The 27,021-nt window shown below is 47.7% G+C and overlaps 1 protein-coding gene across 1 annotated transcript in view; it reads left to right on the top strand.

Annotated features, from left to right (window-relative positions):
* The first annotated feature begins 11,443 nt into the window (after positions 1 to 11,443).
* The window catches only part of OSER1 (oxidative stress responsive serine rich 1), a 33,659-nt gene continuing 18,081 nt past the window's right edge, over positions 11,444 to 27,021 (top strand). Inside the window, exon 1 of the mRNA XM_075347749.1 lies at positions 11,444 to 11,608. The gene's annotated coding sequence lies outside the window, so the exon portion shown is untranslated. The remainder of the gene's footprint in view (positions 11,609 to 27,021) is intronic.

Below are 27,021 nucleotides of genomic sequence, written 5' to 3'. Positions count from 1 at the left end.
CACTCCAGGCTGTAGTTGCCAGGGGTGATCACGGCCGGCTGTTAATTATGCGCGCACCCCCCCCGCCCATCACCCCGCCCACCTGTCAGCGCCGTGTTCGCTGAGAGATGATGGGCGGGAGGATGGGCGTGCATATGTAATGAGCGGGCCCACGTGGTCACGGCAGGCGCTGCTGCAGCCTGCTCGTGCCCCCGATGACCCGCTTTACCGCAGCACCCACATTCCCGGCCGCAGCCCTATAGTCAGACCATAAGACGCACCCCCCACTTTCTCCCAACATTTGGGGGGAAAAAAGTGCGTCTTATGGTCCGAAAAATACGGTATGTTTTAGGGGACTAGAGAGACACATTAACATAATAAGGAATATTTGAATTGCATCAAAAACTTGCTTGCAAATAGAATTTTCTTGCCAAATTCATGCGATCTGCCAAATGTGAACCTCAGCAGATTTGGACATCTCTAGTTGACAGCTATCTAAAGGGTAAAGGCCCCTTTACACAATGAGACTTTCTAGCGATCCCACCAGCGATCCCAACCTGGCCGGGATCGCTACAAAGTCTCTGGTGAGTCTCTGGTGAGCTGTCAAACAGGCAGACCTGGCCAATGACGCAGTATCGATGCGGACCTGCAGAACGACCTAGCTGGTCATTGGGGACGTGTTAAAGCAGCTATTTGAAAGGGAATTCGCTAACGAAGTCGTTGTAACGGTGTCAAACACACCGATGCTTGCTGCTCAGCGGGAAACAAAGGACCAAAAAATAGTCCTGAAAGATTTGTAGTGATCAGCAACCTCAAAGCGGGGGCCAGGTCGCTGATGCGTTTCACACACTGCAATGTCGCTGGGGAGGTCGCTATTACGTCACAAAACCGGTGACGTTACAGCGATGTTGTTAGCAATGTTGCAGTGTGTAAAGGGGCCTTAAGAGGGAGGCCTTTACACACTGAAACTTTCTAGCGATCCCAACCTGGCCGGGATCGCTACAAAGTCTCTGGTGAGCTGTCAAACAGGCAAACCTGGCCAACGACGCAACAGTGATCCGGGCCTGCAGAACGACCTAACTAGTCATTGGGGACGTTGTAAAGCAGCTTTTTGAAAGGGAAGTCACTAACGAAGTCGCTGTAAAGTCCCCTTTATACACTAAAACTTTGCTGCACAGCGGGAAACAAAGGACCAAAGAATGGTCCTGAACGATTTGTAGCGATCAGCAACTTCACAGCAGGGGCCAGGTCGCTGATGTGTTTCACACACTGCAATGTCGCTGGGGAGGTCGCTATAACGTCACAAAACCGGTGACGTTACAGCGATGTCGTTTGCGATGTTGCAGTGTGTAAAGCCACCTTTATGGGTTTGTTTGCATTGTAAATGGTATACACTTCATTAGTATAGAATGTTCTCTTGTTTACACTTATTATCACATCAAAAAGGTCTTGGAGTAGAATAGGTATCTGTTTAAGGTGCTAAATAGGTGTGAGAACAATATGACTTTTCGTCTGCACCAAGATAAGTATGCACCATATAAGTATGATGCATTGAATTAGGCCAGATTTGGGCCGGAAGTGACTGGAAGGTAACTGGAAACATAGACTCTGTAAACAATGTTTGTGTTTTTCCTATACTACTTCACTTCCTACTGCACCCTCTGATCCCTAAACCCAGTAATGAACTTTTCATCTCTCTCTCCATCCTCCCCACCCATCTCACCTTCCCCTCAGATATTTTCCTCAACATTTCACCCAGCGTCCCCAGACACACACGACCACCTCATGGCCTCTCCTGCTCCCACCTACTAACACTCTCACTGCTTCTCCTCACTGCTGGAGATATCTCTCCTAATCCTGGTCTTCCTCACCACATCCCTATTGTCACTTCAAACCCTCATCCACAACCTATCACAAATTTCCACAACCTCTCTAACCTCATACCCATCCACCCAGCCCCCGTTCCCCCAGTCCCACTAACAGGAGCTCTATGGAACGCTCGCTCCTTCTGCAACAAACTTTCCTACATTCATGATCTTTTCATCACTAATAAACTTTCCTTCCTCACCATCACAGAAACCTGGCTCACCCCCTCTGACACAGCCTCTCCTGCTGCAAGTTCTTATGGAAGTCTCCAACTCTCTCACACCCCCCGCCCCAGTAACAAGCATGGTGGAGGAGTTGGTTTGCTCCTGTCCAACCAATGCTCCTTTACACCAATTCCACTACCACCCTCTGTCTCAACTCTTTTGAGGTGCACTCCGTACTCATCTACGCCCCCTCCAACCTTCAACTGGCTGTCATTTACCGCCCTCCAGGGCCAGCCACTGCCTTTTTTGACCATTTCACCACCTGGCTACTACACTTCCTTTCCACCGACATCCCCACCATCATCATGGGTGATTTCAACATCCCCATTGACACTTCCCACTCATCTGTCTCCAAACTTCTAACACTCACTTCCTCCTTCAGCCTCACCCAATGTTCTTCTGCAGCTACTCACAAAGATGGCCACACACTGGTCTTCACCTTCACTCGCCTCTGTTCCCTATCTAACCTCTCTAACTCACCTCTCCCCCTGTCTGACCACAACCTACTCACATTCTCTTCCCTCCTCCAAGTATGCAACCCCCCTCCAAAAACTTTCACACCCTCGCAGAAATATCAAACATCTTGATTTACACGCACTTTCTCAGTCCCTTCTCCCTCTTACAGACATTGCTTTTTTACACGATGCAGATGCTGCTGCAACTCTATACAACACTACAATCTCTGCAGCTCTCGAATCAGCTGCCTCCCTCACACACACCAAAACCCGCACAATCAACAGGCAACCCTGGCACACGAGTCAGACTAAAAAACTGAGACGGGCTTCCAGAACTGCTGAGCGCAGATGGAAGAGGTCTCATTCCAGTGAGCATTTCATTGCATATAAAGAGTCCCTCACCACCTTCAAGTCCACACTCACTGCTGCAAAACAAACCTACTTCTCATCCCTCATATCCTCCCTCTCTCTCACAACTCTAAACAGCTATTCAACACTTTCAATTCTCTCCTCCATCCCCCAGCACCACCTCCCTCTCCTCTCATCTCAGCTGAAGACTTTGCCTCTTTCTTCAAGCAGACGATTGACAACATCAGAGCAAGCTTTGGCCCACAATCACCACAGCCCCTCACCATAGCTACTCAGCCCTCTTCCTCCAAATCCAGCTTCTCCACCGTGTCAGAAGACAATCTTTTCACTCTACTCTCAAGATCACATCTAACCACCTGTGCACTTGACCCACTCCCATCCCCAACATCACCGCAGTCCTCAACCCAGCCCTAACCCATCTCTTCAACCTATTACTAACAAGTGGTGTATTCCCTTCATGCTTTAAACATGCCTCCATTACACCCATCTTCAAAAAGCCCTCCCTTGACCCATCCTCTGTGTCAAACTATCGCCCCATATCCCTTCTCCCCTATGCCTCAAAACTACTGGAACAGCATGTCCACCTTGAATTGTCCTGATACCTCTCCTCCTGCTCCCTTTTTCACCAGCTACAATCTGGCTTACGACCGCATCACTCTACTGAAACTGCCCTAACCAAAGTCACCAATGACCTACTAACCGCCAAAGCCAAGCGACACTACTCTGTCCTTCTCCTCCTGGACCTGTCCTCTGCCTTCGACACAGTAGACCACTCCCTCATACTACAGATTCTCTCATCTCTGGGCACCACAGACTTGGCCCTATCTTGGATCTCCTCATACCTAACCGACCGAACTTTCAGCGTCTACCATTCTCACACCACTTCCTCATCTCGCCCCTTATCTGTCGGTGTCCCCCAAGGTTCAGTTCTTGGACCCCTGCTGTTCTCTCTTCGGCCTGGGACAGCTCATATAGTCCCACGGCTTTCAGTATCATCTCTATGCCGATGACACACAGATCTACCTCTCTGGACCTGACATTACCTCTCTACTAACCAAAATTCCACAATGTCTGTCTGCTATTTCATCCTTCTTCTCTGCGCGATTCCTAAAGCTTAACATGGACAAAACAAAGTTCATTGTCTTTCCTCCTCCTCACTCAACTCCTCCAACAAGCCTTTCCATCAAACTTGATGGTTGCTCACTCTCCCCAGTCTCACAAGCTCGTTGCCTTGGAGTAACCCTCGACTCTGCGCTATCCTTCAAGCCACGCATCCAAGCCCTCTTCACCTCATGCAGAGTACAACTCAAAAATATCTCCTGGATCCGTGCTTTCCTTAACCGAGAATTATCAAAAACATTAGTGCATGCCCTCATCATCTCCCGCCTCGACTACTGCAGCCTCCTGTTCTCTGGCCTCCCTTCCAACACTCTTGAACCCCTCCAATCTATCCTAAACTCTGCGGCCCGCTTAATCCATCTCTCCCCTTGCTATTCCCCAGCCTCGTCACTCTGCCAATCCCTTCACTGGCTACCCATCGCCCAACGACTCCAGTTCAAAACATTAACCATGACATACAAAGCCATCCACAACCTGTCTCCTCCTTACATTTGTGACCTAGTCTCCCGGTACCTACCTGCACGCAACCTCAGATCCTCACAAGATCTCCTTCTCTACTCCTCTCTTATCTCCTCTTCCCACAATCGCGTACAAGATTTCTCCCGTGCCTCCCCCATACTCTGGAATGCTCTACCTCAGCATATCAGACTCTTCCCTACCGTGGAAAGCTTCAAGAGGAACCTCAAGACCCCTCTCTTCCAACAAGCCTACAACCTACAATAACCCTCAGTCCAGTACACCACTGCGCAACCAGCTCTGTCCTCACCTATTGTACCATTACCCATTCCCTGTTGACTGTGAGCCCTCGCGGGCAAGGTCATCTCTCCTCCTATACCAGTCTGTTTTGTATTGTTAATGTTTGTTGTAGGTATACCCTCTTTCACTTGTAAAGCGCCATGGAATAAATGGCGCTATAATAATAAAAATAATAATAATAATGCTAAAGGGGTATTCTAAAAGGACCATACCAAGGGAAGAAATCTGTGTTGTGACCAGGGGAACTGAAGGAACTAGCTTAAAGGGGTTCTCAGAGAATGTGATAAAAATGGATGCAATCACACATTTGAAGTTACAATACTTTGTAGTTACATAACAGGATGGGTTGCAGCCTGAAGAAACAAAGCTCGAGATATGTGTCTCGACTGTCAGGCTTAGGAGCAGCATTGCTAACAAACATATCTGATCTGCTCGCTCAGCCGTGGAGCAGGGCTGTAGCAGGAAAAAGAAAACCTTTTCGGCTGATTCAGCAGAACTTTTTTTTTTTACATTTTGTGTACTATACATTTTTTTTAATACAGTTTTGTTGGTGCGTTTTCTTCGCTGACCGTCCCTAAGAATCCACATGGAAATATTGTCATTGTTCGGTATTTTTATTGTTTGATATTAATATTGTTAATAATTTAATTTCTTACACAGTGACAACAGCCCTAGTGCCATTATAACAGTGACAGCCAGAGAGCCCCTATAAATATAATACCAACAATATCCCAAAATAGTGATAGCCTCGGTGCCCTCTTAATAGCCACAAAGCCCCCATAAGAATGACACCCACAATGCCCCTAAACAGCAATGGCTTGCGTTCTTTAGTACAATGACCGTTTCTAATGCCTTCTTATAGCATCCACTTCTGAGCCCCCATAACTAAAACATAAGCATGCCATCATAACAGCTACAGCCTTGGTGTCCTCATTACAGTGACAGCCTCAGTACCCTTATAATGTTGTCAAGCCCCTATAAGTATCACTTCTACCACGGCCATAATCGGTAACAGACAACTTTACTGCCCTTATTAAAGTGAGTGCTTTCAATGCCTCTTTATAGTTCACAGCCTCCAAGCCCACTTAACCATGACATGATTAGTGCCCCCATTACAGGAACATCCTCAGTTTCATATACAAGTTACAGCCACAAAGCCCTTTACATATGGGGCACTTTAGCAGGTGAACTCGCTGATGGCATTGTTACCTACACGTTTTTACCATTGGCAGGTGTTCGCAACCATGCAGGTCTGTGGGGTCAATGCAACCTCATTGACCCTTGCTAGCAGGGGAGGGTGTGTTCCTGATGATTGATAGTCCAGACCAGAGGCATGGTGACCCACAGGCCCAAGCTGTGAATTGTCTCAGGCTACCTGCTAGCAGAGGCAGCCTTGTACGTGTGATCTGTGTCATGACCAAAACCTTTTATTGAATTTCCAAAAGGGTATAATCACAACGAACAATAAGTACAATGACTAATAGACATCAGTTAGTATGATCAGCATGAGACATTAATTTGTCTTGATCAATCAAAATGTTTAACACAAACAGGAGGAAAGGGGAGGGGGTAGGAGTCTGGAGGGGTTAGATAACCTATACATGGTAACTCACTACATAACTAACGCCCCTGAAGCCATCAGGAAACTACAAGGTACAGCATCCTGACCAGGATGAAGGGTCTACCCCCTAGGGACCCAGAAGACCAGTGCCGGTAACACACAAACACTCAGATAATCCCTGTTTTCCCCAACATCCCCCATAGAATGGTACCGGGCTAGGGTCGGACCAATGGATGGCCGCCTAGAGGTGGAGCCAATCCAGTCCACTGGACGACCAGGTGGGAGGGGCAGACAGTGGACAGTAGACAGTAGTAAGTCGGTGACAGTGGAAGAGAGAGGACGGACTGTGAGGAGTGAACAGTGACCTGAGGGCCCAGGCGGTTAGTTGCCGGTGGAGTACTCCCGGAACTACGCACCAATGGGGTACAGAATCCTAGGTCAGGCAAACGCTCCAGGCAGACCTGATAAAATCTGCACAGTGAGGGGACCATCAAGGACCTCACTGACCTTGATGTTCGGGACACAGTAGCAACAGGAGAACCAGGGACAGGACCAGAGACTCCAACCCCAGAGGGTTCATGCTACCATCATACGGACTGCTGTAGAAAACCACCAGGAGGGGACCCCCAGCCGCTCCAAGCCACGGGGACCCACCAACCAAAGACAGGTGCAGGGGAAAGAATCCACCAGGTCACTAAACCGGCACTGGGACTACAGGGACCTGCGGTTAAGACCAGCCAGCCTCGGGTGACCAGTTTCCAGTGAGTAAAAGAACCAGTTACACTGAAACCCCTTGAGTGGCCTATCTTCTTTCAATACCCATCTGCATCACCTATCCTCTGAGGCCAGGCCCTGCTTGTGGAGGGCCTAACATCCAGGCTGCCACCAACACCAGCCCCAGTAGTGAAATCTGTGCAGCGGCGGCTCCATCCCCATAACCGCAGAACCACAAGTGGCGTCACATGTGAACATTATTCAAATCTCCTGTAAATATTCCCACCTTTTAAAGAGCACCCAGGGCACGAGACCGGGCAACGGCCACCAAAGTGACATTCCCCAGTTATACACCACCCGTGACAGAATACCCCATAACCCTGGGCGACACATAACCAATAAGCATAAACATAGCCACTTTAGGTAACCAGTTTTATAGATACATAGCAAGGACCAGCCTTGTAGCCGGGGAGAGATTACGAGAGTTATGGGAGGGTTAGGAGTAAGCAAGAGTGGTGGCAAAGGGAGAGGAAAGCCCAGCACTCCCATTGATTCCAGACAGCGGTTTTTTTTCCGCAGACCTGAGGCCAGAGTAGTTTCATAGGTAAAATGAGCATTGAGCCTATTAACTCTGCTTTGGTTGGACAGTTGAGCGACTTCCATTTAGATGCTACACATTGTCTGCCTGCAATTAGTATGTGGGAGGTAGCACTTTTAAAGGGATCTGGAACACAGTTTAGCCCTATATATAGTATAGCAATTGTAGGGGAAGGGAGTAGCCGAATCCCCGTAACCAGGCAAATCATTTAAAAGACTACTTTCCAGAAGTCATGAATCTTTGGGCAGAACCACCACATGTACCTTTTTGGCTATAGCCCCTCCAGCAGAGAAGGGAGTAGTTAGGTAAGAAAGCTGCCGATTTTGTCGGAAACATGTACCACCCCAAGTCTACTTTTTTAATTTGCTCTATATGGTTTAGGCATGAGGGGAACCTGTGCAACTTTTTGACTTGCTGTCGTATGACTATTTTAGGCCTCTTTCACACGCCTGTGCAAAACATACATGCTTTCGATGGTCCGTGGTGTAGGTGTGTATGTGTGTGCTCAGCATGTGTTGTCAGTGTGTGCTATCCGTGTGACATCCGCATAGCACACTGACAGCATAAACTTACCTGTCCATGGTGCTTCTGTCTCCGGCGCTGCCATGAATATGCAATGAGCATAATGAGCGGGGGTTGGAAGCAAGTGACAGCAGCGCTGGAGACATCAGAGTGGTGCCCTTGCAGCTTCAGGAGCCACAGGGTACTGCAACCGCATTAGGGTGTAGTACTTATCCCGGGTTCTGGGAAGGTCAATGCCGGTTTACACAAACACCAACATACAGTTAGTGGGTTGCCCTCCCCAATGGGGATCGGGCCAGGGTCGGATCACAGTAGGGGGTCACTACAGCGGTGGGTTTACAGGATGCCACCGCACCAGGGGCTCCCCAGATCCACTGGAACCGGGGATTCAGGGTCAGGGAGAAGCAACCACCAGGGGAAGTCAGCAGCACACAGTGGGAAGAGCAGTTTGACCTAGTCAGAGTAGTGACCCAGCCAGTGGCAGCGCCTGGGGGCAACAGCTCAGAACACACAACACAACTACAACAAGGAGATAACAGCTTCAGACACAGAGCGAGCAGCTCTGTGGGCCACGGCGTTCAACACAGTCGTTGGTGAGAAGCAGGCGGCTGCTTCCACAGGACCGCTGCTGTCGGGATACAGAATCCTAGGGCAGATATATTCCACGTTATCTACCAACTCTGCATGGGTTGCGGGGAACGGCTAGAACAGTTCCAATGAGTCTGCAGCAAATAGCATATAGGATCCGGGGTTGAGGACCGGCCCCACAACGGAACCGCACTATCAGCATACAGATCGGGACACTTTACTGACACCGGGAGCCTCAAGTGTTTCACGCCACGGGGGTCCGATACTTAGCGCATCAAAGGAGGAAGTGCTCACAGGCTGACACACACATGGGACATGACCTTTCACGGATCCGGGATTGGCTGGAGCCCATCGTGGCGGAGACCGGTATTCTGCGGCAGCACCTGACTGACTTATGAGTAAAAAGACCTGGAATTACAGCCCTGTCTCTGCCTCTCCTTTACCGACACCGTCGCCCAGCGCTGCAGCGCCAACGGGGACTACCATCACCCCCATCATCCTCCCCGGGGTAATCACGCTCTGCCTGTGGGGAGCGACACAATCCCAGCTGCACCCAACATCTGCCCCGGTTAAAGACCCTGCAGTGGTGGCCCTCATCCCTGGCTGCATACCACACTTGGTGTCACGATCATCTAATAGACTTTCCTAACCTCCAACTACAACCTCCATCCTCCCTACCACCCTCCAATCCTCCAATCTGTACGCCTCAGGGCAACGGAACCGGGTCAGGCCACCCCGTAACGATGCACGCCCGGCAACGAGTAGGTTAAAACACCTGCCCCGTGGGGCGCTACATCAGCGGTGGAGACAGGTGAGTATAGAAAAGCATTTTATTTCACAGACATATGTTTTCTCCGGTACATGTCATACTGGTGTCACACGGAGCACAAGTAGTGTGACATCAGTGCTACCGGAGAAAAACGTACATGTCTACGTGTGGAGCACACGGACACACGGTCCGTGTGGAAACACACACATGTGCACAAACCCATTGATTTTAATACGTGTGTCCGTGTCTCCGGCATGTGTGAAAACGGACGTCACACATACCGGAAATACATAAGCATGAAGAAGGCCCTTTGCACGCTGCGACATCGCTAGCCGATTGTAGCAATGCCGAGCGCGATAGTCCCCGCCCCAGATGCGATATCCTGTGATAGCTGCCGTTTCGAACATTATCGCTACGGCATCTTCACACGCACTTACCTGCCCTGCGACGTCGCTCTGGCCGGCAACCGGCCTCCTTCCTAAGGTGGCGGGTCGTGTGGCATCACAGCGACGTCACACGGCAGGCGGCCAATAGAAGCGGAGGGGCGGAGATGAGCGGGACGTAAACATCCCGCCCACCTCCTTCCTTCCTCATTACAGGCGGGACGCAGGTAGGAGATGTTCCTCGCTCCTGTGGCTGCATACATCGCGATGTATGCTGCCGCAGGAACGAGGAACAACATCGTACCGGTCGCTGCAGCGAAATTATGGAAATGACCGACACTACACAGATCACCGATTTTCAACGCTTTTGCAATCGTTTATCGGCGCATCTAGGCTTTACACGTTGCGACATAGTTACTGGCGCCGGATGTGCGTCACTTTCGATTTGACCTCGACGAGATCGCAGTAGCGATGTCGCAACGTGCAATGTACCCCTTAGAGTGACTTACCTGTGTAAGTTGTGACCAGCTACAGAAAATTGAAAACATTTGCAGCTCTGTGTCACAGTAAGTTGCAGGTCACAGTGTAACACCACATAAAATCATAAGATGGTATGTCGTTTTCTGAAATGCCTCATTAAGGCTGTTGTTGCATCTTCATTCTTCAGGAGCACACCGCTCCCCAAAATCCTGCTTGCTAGGAGGCGGTGCGCTACTGATTGACAGTTCACACTAGAGGCCAAGCTGTACATTAGCAAAGGCAGCTTTGGATGAGCTCAGGGACACTGAAGATGACCGGATTCAGCGATTTAGCCACCCTCAGTCCAGCACTTACAAGCTGTACAGCAAACAGCTTGTGCGCACACATTCCATGCCTAGGAGTGGGCACTACTGACCTACTGGAGGTCAGTAACCTAGGCAACAAGCAGTAAACGATAAAATCCCTCGAATATTGAGAACAGAGAACTTTAATTGGGTCAATTGCAAAGGTGCTTGATTTTTTTTTTAACAAGCACTCTGCAGTTCTACCTATTTAAGATGAGATGACCCCTTGTCAAAATTTATGAAACAAACCTCCTCCCTCGCCAAATTTGTTGCCTATAGCAACCAAAGTGCAACTTTGATTTCGGCTATAATTGGTTGCTATGGGCCAGTCATTTTTTCTTATAGGTTTCCTAAAATCTGTCCCCATGTCCCATAATATGAGTGTGACTGGTGACAAAATATTATAAGGCGAGTCATAGTGTGGCTTATCAGCATAGAATATGGCGTGACAGTCGTCTAGGCTTCCTCAACTTTACAGACAGCTATTAAAAATGTCATAGATACAACATTCATACATAATGAGAGCAGCACACAGAGCAAAAGCTGCAGAAAGTAACCCAATGGTGACAAATCCTTAGAAAGGACACCCTCCATGTAAACAGCAACATGGCACCTACGCCATGCGTTCCACCGAAGAGCGAGGCCTGACACGCAAGCCAGTCACGTGATCTGATACGCCGCTGCCTCGGCCGCTCGGCGCTCTAGCCTGTGTTTTGTCACGTCTCTATGGTCGCAGGCCGATGACGTCATTGTCAGCAGGGTTGCAGAGTCACCGCCGGGTGTTCTGCGCAAACAAGGAGTCTCAGCCGAGGACGGTGCTCAGTGTTTGCCTCACGGTCCCCGGAGAGAACGTGGACGGAGAGCGGGAACAGGCCCTCATGGTAAGTGGGGTGGCCGAGAAAAGCGCGGGAAGACTGAGCATTTATAGGGGTCGGGGGTGAGTGTGTGAGTCCATGAGGAGAGGTCAGGGGTCCTGTCATCCGTCTGGTATTGGACACGGCAGGAGATTGCTGCTGGCCCTTTAATATTAATCCATTGTGATTCCTTCCTTTAACCCTTTGCAGCCATATTTGTTTTTTCGCTTTCATATTTCCCCTCTTCTAGGAGCCATAACTTCGTACTTTCCCGGCCATACAGACAAGTGAGGCCTTGTTATCTGTGGGACGAGTAGTTGTAAATGGAGGAATTTGAAACTACAATTCGTCGTGTGCCAAACAGGCCCTCATATAGCTATCTAAGGGGAAATGAAGCGTTAAGGCTCTTGGTAGAAGGGAAAGTAAAAACAAAAGTTGTAGGTTGGCTGCTACTTTATTGATGACCTATCCTTTGAATAGGCCATCACTATCTGATGGGGAAGGCAGCAACTGACTCCCCCACTAAGCTGTTACTATCGGCTGACACAAGATGTAGGGTGCTGTCTGCACAGCTGATCTAACGGGGGTCACAGGTGTCACCCCACAGATCAGATATTCTAAGGATGATCAATAAAACAAAAGTAGTGGGCAACCTCATTAAAGACATTGTCCACTACTTTAACACTGATGGGTGGCCTATCCTTAAGGTAAGTCATCAATGTCTGATCAGCTAGGGTCCAATACCCAGCACTCCCACCAATCAGCTGTTCTCGGTACCGCTGGTGGCTGGAAATGCTTATTTCTGGATATGCCCCATCTTCTGATAGTGGCTGCAGTCTGATACTCCTATTGATTTGACTAGGAGGTGGGTGTGCAGACCCTGACCACGGCCGCTATCAAAAGAAAGGGCAGCTCCGGAACTGAGCATTTGTGTCCGCCTGCTCCTGCCGGCGATACAAAGAACAGCTGATTGGTGGGGGTGATGGGTGTCAGACCCTGGCCAATCAGACATTGATGACCGGTCCTAAGGATAGGTCACCAATCTAAAAGTAGTGAACAACCTCTTTAACCCCTTAATGACCTTGGACATAGTGGTCTGTCCTAGATTGGAGGTACTTACCGACTTTGGACGTATACGTATGTCCTAGCATTGGCACGGGCATTGGGTCTGTGCGATCGCCAGCGGGGACTGTGCTTTCCCTATAGCTGATTTCCGACCCTCACAGCCAAGGACGGTCTCCGTGCCGCCCCTGGCAGTTGAACCCCCTAAATGCCGCAATTGATATCTATTGTGCCCCCTGTTATCAGGACCCCCGCGATGTAATCGCGAGGGCCCGATATTTGTCATTTTGACCCGTGATGACATCCAGGTCACCTTACTACAGGAAGCCTTGAGGGATCATGCCTGAAGCATGATCTCTCAGGCTTTCACAGTGCAGCTCTGGTAGCTACACTATACTGCAGTGATTGAGCATTGCAGTACAATGTTTCTGCGATCAGTGCACTGTAGGGTAATGTCCCATATAGAGACTAAGTAAAAAAAAAAAAAGTTAAAAATATCACAAAATAAAAGAACAAAAAAAATTCTAATAGTTATTTGTGTACAAAAAGTACATATATTTTGGTATCGCCACATCTGTAACAACCCCATCTATAAAACTGTCACACTAGTTAACCCCCTTTAGTGAACACCGTAAAAAAATACAGCAAAAACTGTTTTCATTAAGCAGCTGTCAAAAAAGTGGGATAAAATGCAATAAAAAATTCATATACAAATAAATATTGTACCGCTGAAAATTTTGTCCTGCAAAAAAGAAGCTGCCATACAGCTACATCAGCAAAAAAACAGCTATAGCTCTCAGAATACAGCAATGTATAAACTTTTTTTGTCTATAAAAGTAGTATTAATGGTGTAAAGGTGGCAAAACATAAAAAGAAACTATGTATACACAACATGGTGAATGGCGTAAAGAAAAATTCCTGAATTTTTGTTTGTTCTTGACTCTGCCTCACAAAAAGTGGAATAGAAAGTGATAAAAACATATTTGGTCCAAAATGGTACCAATAAAAACTCCAGCTCATCCCTCAAAAAATAATCCCTCACGTGACTATCGACAGAAAAATCAAAAACTATAGCCTTCAAAATTCAGTGATACAAAAAACCTTTATTTAGTAAAAAAAGCGTTTTTAGTGTGATAGTAGCCAGACCTAACAAAAAAACAATATAAACCTGGTATCGCTGTAATTGTACTGGCCTGAGGAATAAAGCCATCTAATCACTTATACTGCAGGGTTAAAAGCTTAAGAAATAAATAAATGAAACCAATTCTTCACCTGCTCTTGATTTTTTGCAGTACGACGTGGCTTATTTATTTTGCGCTCTATACTGAGCGCTTACACCAGGGATTATGTGTAAATCTCGCAAAAACAAGATTCAGACATAATTCCCAACAGAAAATTCACTGTAAGCTTATGTGCGCACGCTATGTTTTTGTGTGACCACAAAGATTCAGCATTTTTGTGCATTTTTGGCCGCTAAAAAACGCACAAGAACGCACCCATGGTAAAAAACACATAAAAAAAACTCATGCGTTTTTGCACGTTTTTTGCTGCGTTTTTTCCAATGCATTGCATTGGTGAAAAATGCTGGCAAAAACGCAGAAATAATTGACATGTTTCATCTTTGTGGTCACCACAAAAACGCACCGAAAACAAAACTGCACTGTGCGGACAGCAAAAATGAAAACTCATAGACTTTGCTGGGGAAGCAAAGTCATGCAGTTTTTAGACCAAAAACGCACCCGAAAAACGCCGCAAAAAACGCACCGTGCGCACATAGCCTTAAGAGGCAGACAAAGTCACTTTGAACTCCTGTCTGGCCTGTGATCCGATGGTACCCATCTTTTTACTCCTCTTTTCAGATGTGCTCAAAAGGGCGGTCATCAACAGTTTTGGGCACCTTTTGTAAAGATGGACACCGCTGAACCAAGGATGACCGGAGTAATTCTGCTGCCTCATTAGTGAATGATTCCATCAGGGGTTTCATCAGAATTATTTTTCAGATTATAAGATTCACTTTTTTCCCCCTCAGATTTGTGGGGAAAATGGGGGTGCGTCTTATAATCCAGATAAAGCTCACCGGGGGGAGGGGGACTGGTGGTGGAGCGAGTCACAGGAGACAGGGTTGCAGCTGAAGGACGTTGGCACGAGTGGGGCAATGCTGCTGACCCGGAAGGAGGGGATATCGCGGCAGTACAATGCGGGGCTATTGAAGTCCAGGCAGCGGACGTGATGTGCTTCAGGAAAATGGCTTCAGAGGCAGCGCATGCTTTGAGATCTTAATCTGCACATGCTCCCCCGTAGCCATTTTCCTGAAGTCCATTATGTAGGAAGTGTTGCACATGCAGATTGAGATCTTGGCTCTACGAGATCTGAATCTGCGTGTGCGGTGCCTTCACAGCCATTCTCCTGAAACCCATCGAGTCCACTGCCTTGAGATCAATGGCGCCCGCATCGCCACGACAACCCCTCCTCCCAAGCCTACATCATTACGTTACTCGTGCAGCCGCTGACGTTCTTCAGCTGTGACCATGCCTCCTGTGATCCGACTCCACCGCTACGCCCTCTCCCCCTTCCCGGCCGTGCTGAATGATATCCAGATTATAGGGCCTAAGCCACACGGCGAGAAAATCGGTGCGAGTGGAGTGTGATAAAACATCGCATTCCCTCGGACCAATTCTAGCCTGTGTGTCAGAACCCATGAGCGATTATTTTCTCAGCCCTAAATGGACCGAGAAAACAATCGCAGCATGCTGCGATTGTAATGCGAGACTCTTTTCTCTCGCACCCATTCAAGTGAATGGGGCGAGAGAAAAATCGCACTGCACTCGCGATACACTGGTGTACCACGCGTGCAGAGCGAGAATCGCAATGGAGGAGAGAGGGAGAGAAATCCCTCCCTCCGCATCGCCGGCCCGCCCCTCCGCATCGCCGGCCCGCCCCCCGCAGCTGAGGTCTGCTCGCAGGGTCGGACCTCAGACGCAGGCACACTCGCATGACGATTGGCTCCTGCTGTGCTGCCAGCGCGAGCCGAGTCTCATGCGAGCATCGCAGTAGTGCCCTGTGTGGTCCCAGCCTAAAACTGACTCTAGGATTATAAGACGAACCCCCCTTTTTAACATTAACATTTTTTTCCCCCCTAAATTTGGGGTGCGTCTTATTATCCGCAAAATATGGTAGATGGAAACCGCGAAGTAAGTGCTCAGCAGGGAGCACAAATAAATGTGACCTGATACAAAATGTTCTGTACCCAAATTGCCACCAAATAGCATTCAATCCAAGCAACAAAAACACAAGTCCCTACTCAGTTCCGTAATCTGTTAACGGAAATATTGGGGGCTTCCACATTACTGGTCTGCAGAAAGCTCTGGAAAACACTATAGCTACCCCCCTCAAATAAAAAAACAAAACAAAACCCCAGCAAAATCTGCTCTCCCAAATCCAAATGGCCCCTCCCTTCTGATCACCACGATGCGCCTAAACCACAGTTAGGCTATGTGCGCACTTACCGGATTTTGCCGCGGATTTGCTGCATGTTTCGCTGCAGAAAATGTTCATAACATCTCTGCAGTGAATCACCAGCAAATCCTATGGAGAAAAAAAATCCTGTGCGCACTGGGCGGAATTTGACAGCTGCATGTTTTGCTGCGGGAATCCCGCAGCAAAAACAAGTGCATGTCACTTCTTTTCCGCACATCGCTGCGGGATTTCACTTCATTGACTCCAATGTAATCGTGAAATCCCGCAGGGAATAACGCAGGCAGCAAATTCTGTGCGGTTCACTGCGTTTTCCTGCGTTATTCCCTGCGTTATTTCGCGGTTTACCTCCGGTAATGTACATCGCTGCCTGCGGTTTTGCAGGGAAGTGATGTCATTACAGGAAGAGGAAGCAGAGCAGAGAGTAAACACACACATATCACACACATCACAGACATAGAACACACACACAGACACATAGAAAACACATAGTAAGCAAACGGAAATATAGGAAACAAAGAACGTGGGCTCCGCTGCATATTTACCTTCCAGCCGAGGTAAGCACACAGCGGCGGCCCGGTATTCTCAGGCTGGGGAGGGAGAGGGGCAGGGTTAATGTCCCCCACCTCACTCCCCCTCCGGCAGCCGAGAATATCAGCCGCAGCTGCCCCGGCACTGTCGCATGCATTATGCGGCACTATCGGCGTGTCCTCGGCTCTTCTTGCCACCGTGTAGCAGTGGCAGCAAGGTAATACAAGGGGTTAATGATGGTGGGGGACCACCGCCATTAACTCCAGGCTTGATCATGGCAGCATATTAACCACAAAAGAATACATCGATCCATATCAAAATCTATATAAAGTTTTTTCAGAAGTCACCATAACCAATAGTTAGACTTGAACTGACTCTGTTACCATGTTTGAAACAATAATAGTAGTGGCAATGTGCCAGAAACATTTTTCTTGCAAAAATACAAAATATTTTATTTATAGAGCAATGCGACATAGGAACACACAGAGAGTGAATATAGTGAATTAAAAACAATGCACACAAGCACAAAAACCAGGGCAGCAATGCATATCGGGGCTACTTATATGTACAGATCTCAGTTATATGGACAATATAATATGTGAGAGATCAAAAAAGTGGTCAAAGGTGGACAACTGCTTAATTATGTAATTATTGTAATAATCTCGATATAACAGGTTTGGCCACTAAGGGTCTCATATGGTTGAGACACCAATTGATTATGGGGTTAATGCAGGATAAAAACTGCAATGACAATTATAGTGACAATGCACCATGCGATATAGATTATATTAATATACCGTAGTGGTCTGAATGGTATCTTTATATCACTATAATGAGAACAGATAATATGAAAAACTGCCACTGATAATATATACACCAGTGTGTTTGTCTATAGTAGCAGTTAGACGTTATTACCAAGTTTGGCCACTAGAGGTCTCACATAGTTGAACCACCAATAATTACAGAGTTAATGCAGGGCACAGACTGCAATGATAGTTTGTAGTACATATATATCATACGTTGTAATTTTATGCTGATATGCCATATTAATCTAGATAGTATTTTTAAACATTATAGAAAAATAGCAGACATTGTAAAGACTTGCTATCAGCATTAACATATATGTCAGTATAATCCTATAAACATAGTACATATAGGCTGATGTGCTACTACCAGAGCAGCCTTACATCACATTATATTATTAGAGAACCATGTCATAATGCAGTGATATATAGCAACAATAAATGAAAAGATTTGAAGCTGTATGCTTATTGCAAAGTAAGCCGCTTCTGCAGGAAAGTGCCAGTCGCCCACCTGTTAGTAACCTAGCTATGCACGCTGCCCTGCACCTCAACACGTGTTTCGCTCTTGCTTCATCGGGAGGTGCTCCCTGCACCTCCCGATGAAGCAAGAGCGAAACACGTGTTGAGGTGCAGGGCAGCGTGCATAGCTAGGTTACTAACAGGTGGGCGACTGGCACTTTCCTGCAGAAGCGGCTTACTTTGCAATAAGCATACAGCTTCAAATCTTTTCATTTATTGTTGCTATATATCACTGCATTATGACATGGTTCTCTAATAATATAATGTGATGTAAGGCTGCTCTGGTAGTAGCACATCAGCCTATATGTACTATGTTTATAGGATTATACTGACATATATGTTAATGCTGATAGCAAGTCTTTACAATGTCTGCTATTTTTCTATAATGTTTAAAAATACTATCTAGATTAATATGGCATATCAGCATAAAATTACAACGTATGATATATATGTACTACAAACTATCATTGCAGTCTGTGCCCTGCATTAACTCTGTAATTATTGGTGGTTCAACTATGTGAGACCTCTAGTGGCCAAACTTGGTAATAACGTCTAACTGCTACTATAGACAAACACACTGGTGTATATATTATCAGTGGCAGTTTTTCATATTATCTGTTCTCATTATAGTGATATAAAGATACCATTCAGACCACTACGGTATATTAATATAATCTATATCGCATGGTGCATTGTCACTATAATTGTCATTGCAGTTTTTATCCTGCATTAACCCCATAATCAATTGGTGTCTCAACCATATGAGACCCTTAGTGGCCAAACCTGTTATATCGAGATTATTACAATAATTACATAATTAAGCAGTTGTCCACCTTTGACCACTTTTTTGATCTCTCACATATTATATTGTCCATATAACTGAGATCTGTACATATAAGTAGCCCCGATATGCATTGCTGCCCTGGTTTTTGTGCTTGTGTGCATTGTTTTTAATTCACTATATTCACTCTCTGTGTGTTCCTATGTCGCATTGCTCTATAAATAAAATATTTTGTATTTTTGCAAGAAAAATGTTTCTGGCACATTGATCATGGCAGCGTCTATGTGACAGCTGACATGATCAACCCGTAAGTAAAGTGAAAAAAACCAGACACCGAAAAATCCTTTATTTTAAATAAAACAAACAAGCCTCGTTCACCATTTTATTAACCCCTCCCGCACCAAAGCTCCGGCGTAATCCACCGCTCCGGCGTAATCCACAGGTCCTGCGCTGCTTCCATCCAGCCGCGACTGTCACAGACACAGCGCTGAATGAAAGCAACAGACAGCAGAGGTAATTACCGGTCATTTCCCACGGCCGGTAATGTGAACTCACTGCCGACCGTGGGAAATGCAGCGATCTGTCCTCTATCTATCCCTCTGTCTGTCTATCTATCCCTCTATCTATTCTTCTGTCTATCTATCTATCTCAGAATTAAATGAATTTTTTTTTTCTTTTTTTTTTTTTCAATGTGCTTTATTGCATTGAATGCAATAAAGCACATCCCAACCCGCACGCGGCAAAACCGCGGCAATACCGCGAATAATACCGCGGTAACACCGCAGCAAACCGCATGCGGTTTTCGGGTGCGGTTTCCCGCGGTTTTTTACCGCGGGTGCGGTAATCTTTGAGAGCATGCGGAATTTTCTCAAGAAAATTCCATTTCCCAGTGCGCACAAGGCCTTAGCATTCACATGTTTGGCATTGTTGTAGTGAGGAGAGGCCACTTATTATACGGGGTGCAGGTTTCCAGAAGTACAAGCTGAGCACAATGTACGGGCACTACAATGTACTAGGCACGATAAGAACCTATTGGCAGTTTTAATTCTGCAACATTCACTGTGTTTTCCAGTGACTAAACTGACTCTACACTCGTAGATGAATTCCAAGAGGGGCACCATTTCCAAAATTTGGTCACTTAAAGGGAACCTGTCATCAGGAATTTGGCTTTCAACCTAAACGTTTCCCCCTCTGCAGCTCGTGGGCTGCATTCTAGGAAGGTTTTTGTACTTTTTGTGCCCCTTTTTAAACCAAAATAAACACTTTATAAACTTGTACCTTTCTGTTTGAAAATCTTGTTAATTTTCCATGTGGGCGGGCCGTGTGGCGTCCGTTGCTGTAGCTTACGCCGTCCCCCATGCTCCAAATCATGCCTCATAACGCCGCCCACTGCGCCGAGGTCCCGTGCACGCCGGGACACCTAGTGACGTGGTCGCATGCACGAGAGTATGGGCGGCGCTGTGATTGCATCGCAAGTGCCCGCCCATACTCTCGTGCCCGCCCTTTCCCCCACTGCCTCCAGCGTTCTGCGCCGGCCCGACGTCACCTCCTTCCCATCGTACCCTGCAGCAGGAAATAGATGGGAGGAGCGGAGCACAGGAGAAGCAGAGGATCTGAGCGACGTACAGAGGGGAGAGCGCGCACACGAGAGTATGGGCGCGCACTTGCGATGCAATCACAGCGCCGCCCATACTCTCGTGCCTGCGACCACGTCACTAGGTGTCCCGGCGTGCACGGGACCTCGGCGCAGTGGGCGGCGTTATGAGGCATGATTTGGAGCATGGGGGACGGCGTAAGCTACAGCAACGGACGCCACACGGCCCGCCCACATGGAAAATTAACAAGATTTTCAAACAGAAAGGTACAAGTTTATAAAGTGTTTATTTTGGTTTAAAAAGGGGCACAAAAAGTACAAAAACCTTCCTAGAATGCAGCCCACGAGCTGCACAGGGGGAAACGTTTAGGTTGAAAGCCAAATTCCTGATGACAGGTTCCCTTTAAGGGGTTTTTTTTCTGTTCTGGCACTTAGGGGTTCTGCAAATGGAATCTGCAAACTATTCTAGGAAAATCTATGCTTCAAAAATAAAATGGCGCTCCTTCCCCTCCGAGCCCTGTGGTGCGGCCAAACAGTACTGTACGGTCACATGTGGGGTATTGCCACGTTCAGGAGAAATTGTGTAACACATTATGGGGCTTTTTTTTTTTACCTATTCCCGTTGTGAAAATTGGAAATCTGGCGTTAAAACAATTTAGTGGTAAAAAACGTAATAATTTTTTGTTCACTGCCCAATAGTGTAAAATTTCGTAATGCACATGTGGTGTCAATCTGCTCACTGCACCCCTGAATGAATTCATTGAGTTGTGTAGCTTGTAAAATGGGGTCACTTGTGGAGTGTTTCTACTGTTCTGGCACCTCAGGGGCTCTGCCAATGTGACATGGCACCCGTAAGCCATTCTAACTAAATCTGCACTCCAATATGGTGTTCCTTCTTCACTTTGCCCTGTGCCTCAAAAGTGGTTTTCGACCACATATGGGGGACTGACGTACTCAGGAGAAATTGCACAACAAATATTAGGTCCATTATCTTCTGGTACCCTAGTGAATTTGAAAAAATTGGGGTTAAAGTAACAGTTTTGTGGTTAAAAATATATTTTTGCATTTTCACGGCTCAGCGTAATAAAATTTTGTGAAGCACCTGAAGCTTCAGGGTGCTCACCAAATAGCTAAATAAATTTCTTGATGCGTCTAGTTTCCAAAATGGGGTCAGGTTATTTGTCGGGGAGCTCCACTGTGTATGCACCTCAGGGGGTCTCCAAAAGCGACATGGCGTCTATCTATTCTAGACAATTTTGCGTTCAAAAAGTCAAATAATGCTCCTTCCCTTCCAAGCTCTGCCGTGCGCTCAAACAGTAGATTTTCACCACATATGAGGTATCTGCGTACTCAGGAGAAACTGCACAACAAATTGTAAGGTGCACTTTCTCTTGTTATCTTTGTGAATGCAGAATTTGGGGCTAAAGAAACATTTTTGTGGGAAAAAGTAAATTTTTCATTTTTTTCCTTCCACATTGCTTTAGTTCCTGTGAAGCACCTAAGGGTTTAATAAACTTCTTGGATGTGATTTTGAGCAGTGTGAGGGGTGCAGTTTTTAGAATGGGGTCACTTTTGGGTATTTTCTGTCACCTAGGCCTCGCAAAGTCACTTCAAATGTGATTTGGTCCAAAAAAAATGGTTTTGTAAATTTTGTTGGAAAATGTGATATTGCTGATGAACTTTGATCCCTTTTAACTGGAAAAAAAAATGGCCGAATTATGAAGGTGAAAAGCTGGTGGGGGAAGGGGTTAAGGACCAATTCATATCACCTTAGTCGGAGATCTTGGGTCCCAAGACCTGTGGCCGAAATATGGCCACCTGAATTAGCATGTGAATTAGCCCTTGGGCAATCCTGGCGAAGCCTAACCTGTCAGACTCTGTAATGAGTGCTTCCTTAGACCTGCTTCTTAGCTACAGAGTACACGTCCTGTGGGCAACAACCCCGGATCTCCACCGCATGCTTAAAGAGATCGGTAACTGTCCGTCCCGGCGCTCTGTCACTTGTTCTGCAGTGTGAGGGGGCTACAATTGTGACCATGAGCCATCAGTATCTTGGTGCCCTCAGGAGGGGATAGCTGTGGCCAATATAATATTTTCTTCTGCAGGTCATGAGTTGAGTTCATGCGATTGACTGGGCGTGCGCATTAGGACTAGTATCTTGGCTGTTGTTGTGTGACTTGGTGACAGTGCTTGGGATGTCCCATTACCTACAGCCGCTTAGAAATTTACTATCAGTATATTAAAGGGAACTTGTCACCAGATTTAAGGTCTATAAGCTGCAGCCATCACCACCGGGCTCTTATATACAGCATTCTAACATGCTGTATATAAGAGCCCAGGCCGCTGTGTAGAACATAAAAAACACTTTATAATACTCACCTAAATGGTCAGTGCGCAGCAGATGTGTCAGATGGGTGTCTCCGTTCTCCGGGTGCGGCGCCTCCTCTTTTGAGCATCTTTGTCCTCCTTCTTATGAAACTAGTGTGGATGACGCGTCAGACGTCATCCACAATAGCCGGCATTGAGGTTCCGCGCATGCGCACTACAATACTTTGATCTGCCCTGCTCAGGGCAGATCAAAGTGCGCCTGTTCAGGACCCCAGTGTCGGCCTGTGTGCATGACGTAGGATGCGTCATCCACACTAGCTTCAGAAGACAAAGATGCTCGAAAGAGGAGGCATAGGGACCGAAGAATGGAGATGCCCATCCGACCCTTCTCCGCACCAACCATTTAGGTAAATATTATAAAGTCATTTTTACGCTCTACACAGTGGCCTGGGCTCTTATATACAGCATGTTAGTGTCGCGGGCGGGGAGGAGGGTGTCAGCACACCGCGCTCGCCCCCTTCTGCTCGGGTCCGGCGGCCGCTGCTCAGTGGTGGCTCGAGCCGTAGGCCGGATCCCGGGGGTTTCTCGAGCGGCACTCCTCGCCCGGGAGTGAAAGGGGTTTGTTGGGTGTGGGGATTGTTATAGTTCGTGACGCCACCCACGGTTGTGGTGATTGCACCACCGCTGCTCTGGATGGGGATCCCGGGGATGGTGATGGGGAGCAGCCAGGTGTTGTGTTGCCCCTCCGTGGGTAGGGGTTGGTGATCCCGGGGCCCGGTGATGGGTTGTGAGGTGCAGGGCCTGGTGGGCGCAGGGACGCGGGGGCAGCGCTGTGCCTTGCGGCACTGTGGTACTCACTCAGCCTGAGACACGGACACAGTTTGTACGGTAAACCAAACGGCTGGTAGGACGGTCCCACAGACGGCTGCACCTGCACTCCCGGTAGTTGACGGTGATGTCCCTCTTCCTTGCACCTATGGTTGACTTGTGGTAGCGGTGGATTCCCTCCGGTTACCCGCTCCCCGACTACAATCTGGGCCGGAGGAGCTCTACACTTTGCCCGCAGGCGCTGGCCCTGAGAAACCGGTGCCTTGGCGGTGGCGGTGTCTCTCTGCTTCAGGTTGAGCTGTTGCCTTCAATCGGGACTTGGTTGCTGGGGGATCTACGTCCCCTTCACTGACGGATTCGGCAAATTTGGCGACTCCTAGCCTTGCCGGGGTCCGAGAGGCCCCTGCCCTGGTGCTGACTGTCCTTCGGAACACTGCTCCAGACCACCGGGCACACAGCCAACGGGGTCCTTCCAGGAACTTCCAAACGGTCCCCCTCCAGACAGTCACCGCCGTCGCTGACCTTGCTGTTCTGGCCCTACACAAAGCTGGACCCTTCAGGCTTTCCTTCCTTCTTGTCACCTCACTTGCTTTCCTCCTTTTCCACTTTTCTACTTTCCTCACTTTCACTTGCTGTTTACTCTTGCCCTGCCTGGGCTTAACTGCTGTTCACTCTTGCCCTCTCCGGGCTACTCTGCCTGGTACTTCCTGCCTCCAGAGCTGTGATCTCCTTGGTGGACGGAGCCAACCGCCTGGCCCACCCCCTGGTGTGAATCATCAGCCTCTGGAGGAAGGCAACAAGGATTTGTAGTTTAGCTGTGATGTGCCTACCTGGAGTGTGGGGTGTGGTGGTGTTGTGACCTGTGACCCCTGGCTTGCCCAGGGCGTCACATTAGAATGCTGTATCTAAGAGCCCAGTGGTGGTGGCCGCAGCTTCTGGTGACAGGTTCTCTAAGGTTCCTGCTTTGGGTAAGTTGCCGGTTTATGGGAGGGAAATAAGTTTTCACTTGCCCTCTTCTGGCCTCTCAAATGCTTCAATAACTTTCATAGGGGTTTCCTAGTATTTCCTTTCTTGGCATATAGCAGTTAGGATCTTTGATCTATTTCCTATTTAAATTGGTAAGGTGTAGTGGCGGGTGAGTGTGCTCGGCAGTGCTCGTCACTCGATTGAGCATTGGGGTGCTTGGGTACTCGCAGAGCTGGGTCGAATATCGCGGGTGCTTAAATATTTCATCTGTGAAACAACGACCACAACGTACAGGCTTGCTTCTCTGCATGATGTGTGCAGGCACTCCAGGGAGAGCTAGTCGCAGTCTCTGAATGGCTCTCCCGGGGGATAAAACAACATTCTCTGATGTAATGTAGCACAAAAAAAACAAAACAACCTACCGAAAATATTCTGTTTATGACTGGCTTAATGTGGGCTGAGACCTGAACTGCCCAATCATTCACTTTCCATACTGCCCGTTACTTGCATCGAGCTCATCCGAGCGTCTGGCCAGCTCGAATCAAGTAGCGAGCATTCGAGCATTTTAGTGCTCGCCCATCACTAGTAAGGAGCCATAGTTAACAAAAGTTAAGAAGGGATCCCAACTACAAAAATGTGGCCAGTCCACAGGGTCTGCCGTAAGTGTTGGCCTGACGAGTGTCCCACCACTGGTACCAGCAGCTATTGGGAGAATAATGATCCTCTTGTCTAAAATGAAATGCAGTCACTAACGTCACTAAGCGGCAGCCCAATAGCAGAGGAGGGGCGGACATGAGCGGCTGGAACATTCAACCCATCTCTTTCCTTCCTCATTGCCGGTGGACGCAGGTAAGGAGATGTTAGTCGTTCCTGCGGTGTCACATATAGCGATGTGTGATGCCGCAAGAACAACGAACAACCAGCGGCATGCACCACCAACGATATTATGAAAAGGAGCGACGTGTCAACGATCAACGATTTTTGACGTTTTTGCGATTGTTGATCGTCACTCCTTGGTGTCACACGCTGCGATGTCGCTAACTGCGCCGGATGTGCGACACTAACGACGTGACCCCGACGATATATCGTTAGCGATGTTGCAGCGTGTAAAGCACCCTTAAGTGCAGCTTCAAACACCAGGAGAAGAAGAATGGATATGATTGCCGCACTGCCATAGTCAGAGAAACATCCAGGAGTAGGTCAATAGTGATTTATTTCCAAGTGTTTCAGAGAGAACCCTTGCCTTCCTCAGGAAAATCACATATATGATTCTCTGCTTGTCTTGTACCGCACATAGACCACCACCACTGGTCTTCCTAAGTGCAGCTTCAGCCAGCAGTGTTGGGTTGCCGGTCGGTCACAATTACATACCCTTGTAATTGTGATTGCTGCTGTATCATTGGTGAATAGAAACCCCCTTTACTAATTCCTCTGCTCTCGTATGTGTGTGGGGTGTCTGGATGACAACCCCCGTGGCTACCTTTTCACGGCTGTAACGTAGTCTTTCTAATATTCTGAATATCAAATTCCCCTAGTTATTTAGGGATGCACTCCTTGTTTCACATTTATCAGAAGGTCCTAAACTAAGTGCACAAATGAGTTTTATGACACACTCAAAATAGCACCACATATGTGTATTGACTACATGTAAGTTAGCTTCTTTGTGACTAAAGTACCATAAATCTCACTGTGGTACCATCAGCCTTGGTGTCGTGTAATATACTTATGGCATATGCTTTAATTTTTATTTCATAAATCAATAGTACGCATGAGAATAAGCAACTTTGCAATATATCTTATCAGACAAATCTGCTTCTTTCTCCTCCTGGATTGATCTGTCATTCCCAAAATTCTCTATTCCTAGAGAGTACAATGTGTTTTTAGTGATACAGATTTTTATATTTCAGAGATAGGAGATGACAGTTAGGCGTGCTTCACACACTGCTGAGATCGCTGCTGAGTCACGCTTTTTGTGACGCAGCAGTGACCTCATTAGCGATCTCGCTGTGTGTGACACTGAGCAGCGATCTGGCCCCTGCTGTGAGATCGCTGCTCGTTACACACAGCCCTGGTTCGTTTTTTTATTGTTGCTCTCCCGCTGTGACACACAGATCGCTGTGTGTGACAGCGAGAGAGCGACGAAATGAAGCGAGCAGGGAGCAGGAGCCGGCGTCTGGCAGCTGCGGTAAGCTGTAACCAGGGTAAACATCGGGTAACCAATCTCGCTGCCAGTGCCGGCTCCTTGCTTTCTGCACATGTAGCTGCAGTACACATCGGGTTAATTAACCCGATGTGTACTGTAGCTAGGAGAGCAAGGAGCCAGCGCTAAGCAGTGTGCGCGGCTCCCTGCTCTCTGCACATGTAGCGACGTTATGATCGCTGCTGCTTCTGCTGTGTTTGACAGCTAAGCAGCGATCATAACAGCGACTTACAAGGTCGCTGTTACGTCACAGAAAATGGTGACGTAACAGCGACGTCGTTGTCGCTATGTGTGAACCCAGCCTAACTACTGACAAGATTCTAATGTAGAAGGCAGGAGATAAGAAATGGGAGG

The sequence above is a fragment of the Anomaloglossus baeobatrachus genome, chromosome 5 (assembly GCF_048569485.1).
Source record: "Anomaloglossus baeobatrachus isolate aAnoBae1 chromosome 5, aAnoBae1.hap1, whole genome shotgun sequence".
NCBI classification, from domain to species: Eukaryota; Metazoa; Chordata; class Amphibia; order Anura; family Aromobatidae; genus Anomaloglossus; species Anomaloglossus baeobatrachus.
Note: the sequence above shows the minus strand (reverse complement) of the source record. Positions and strands in the feature narration are given on the sequence as shown.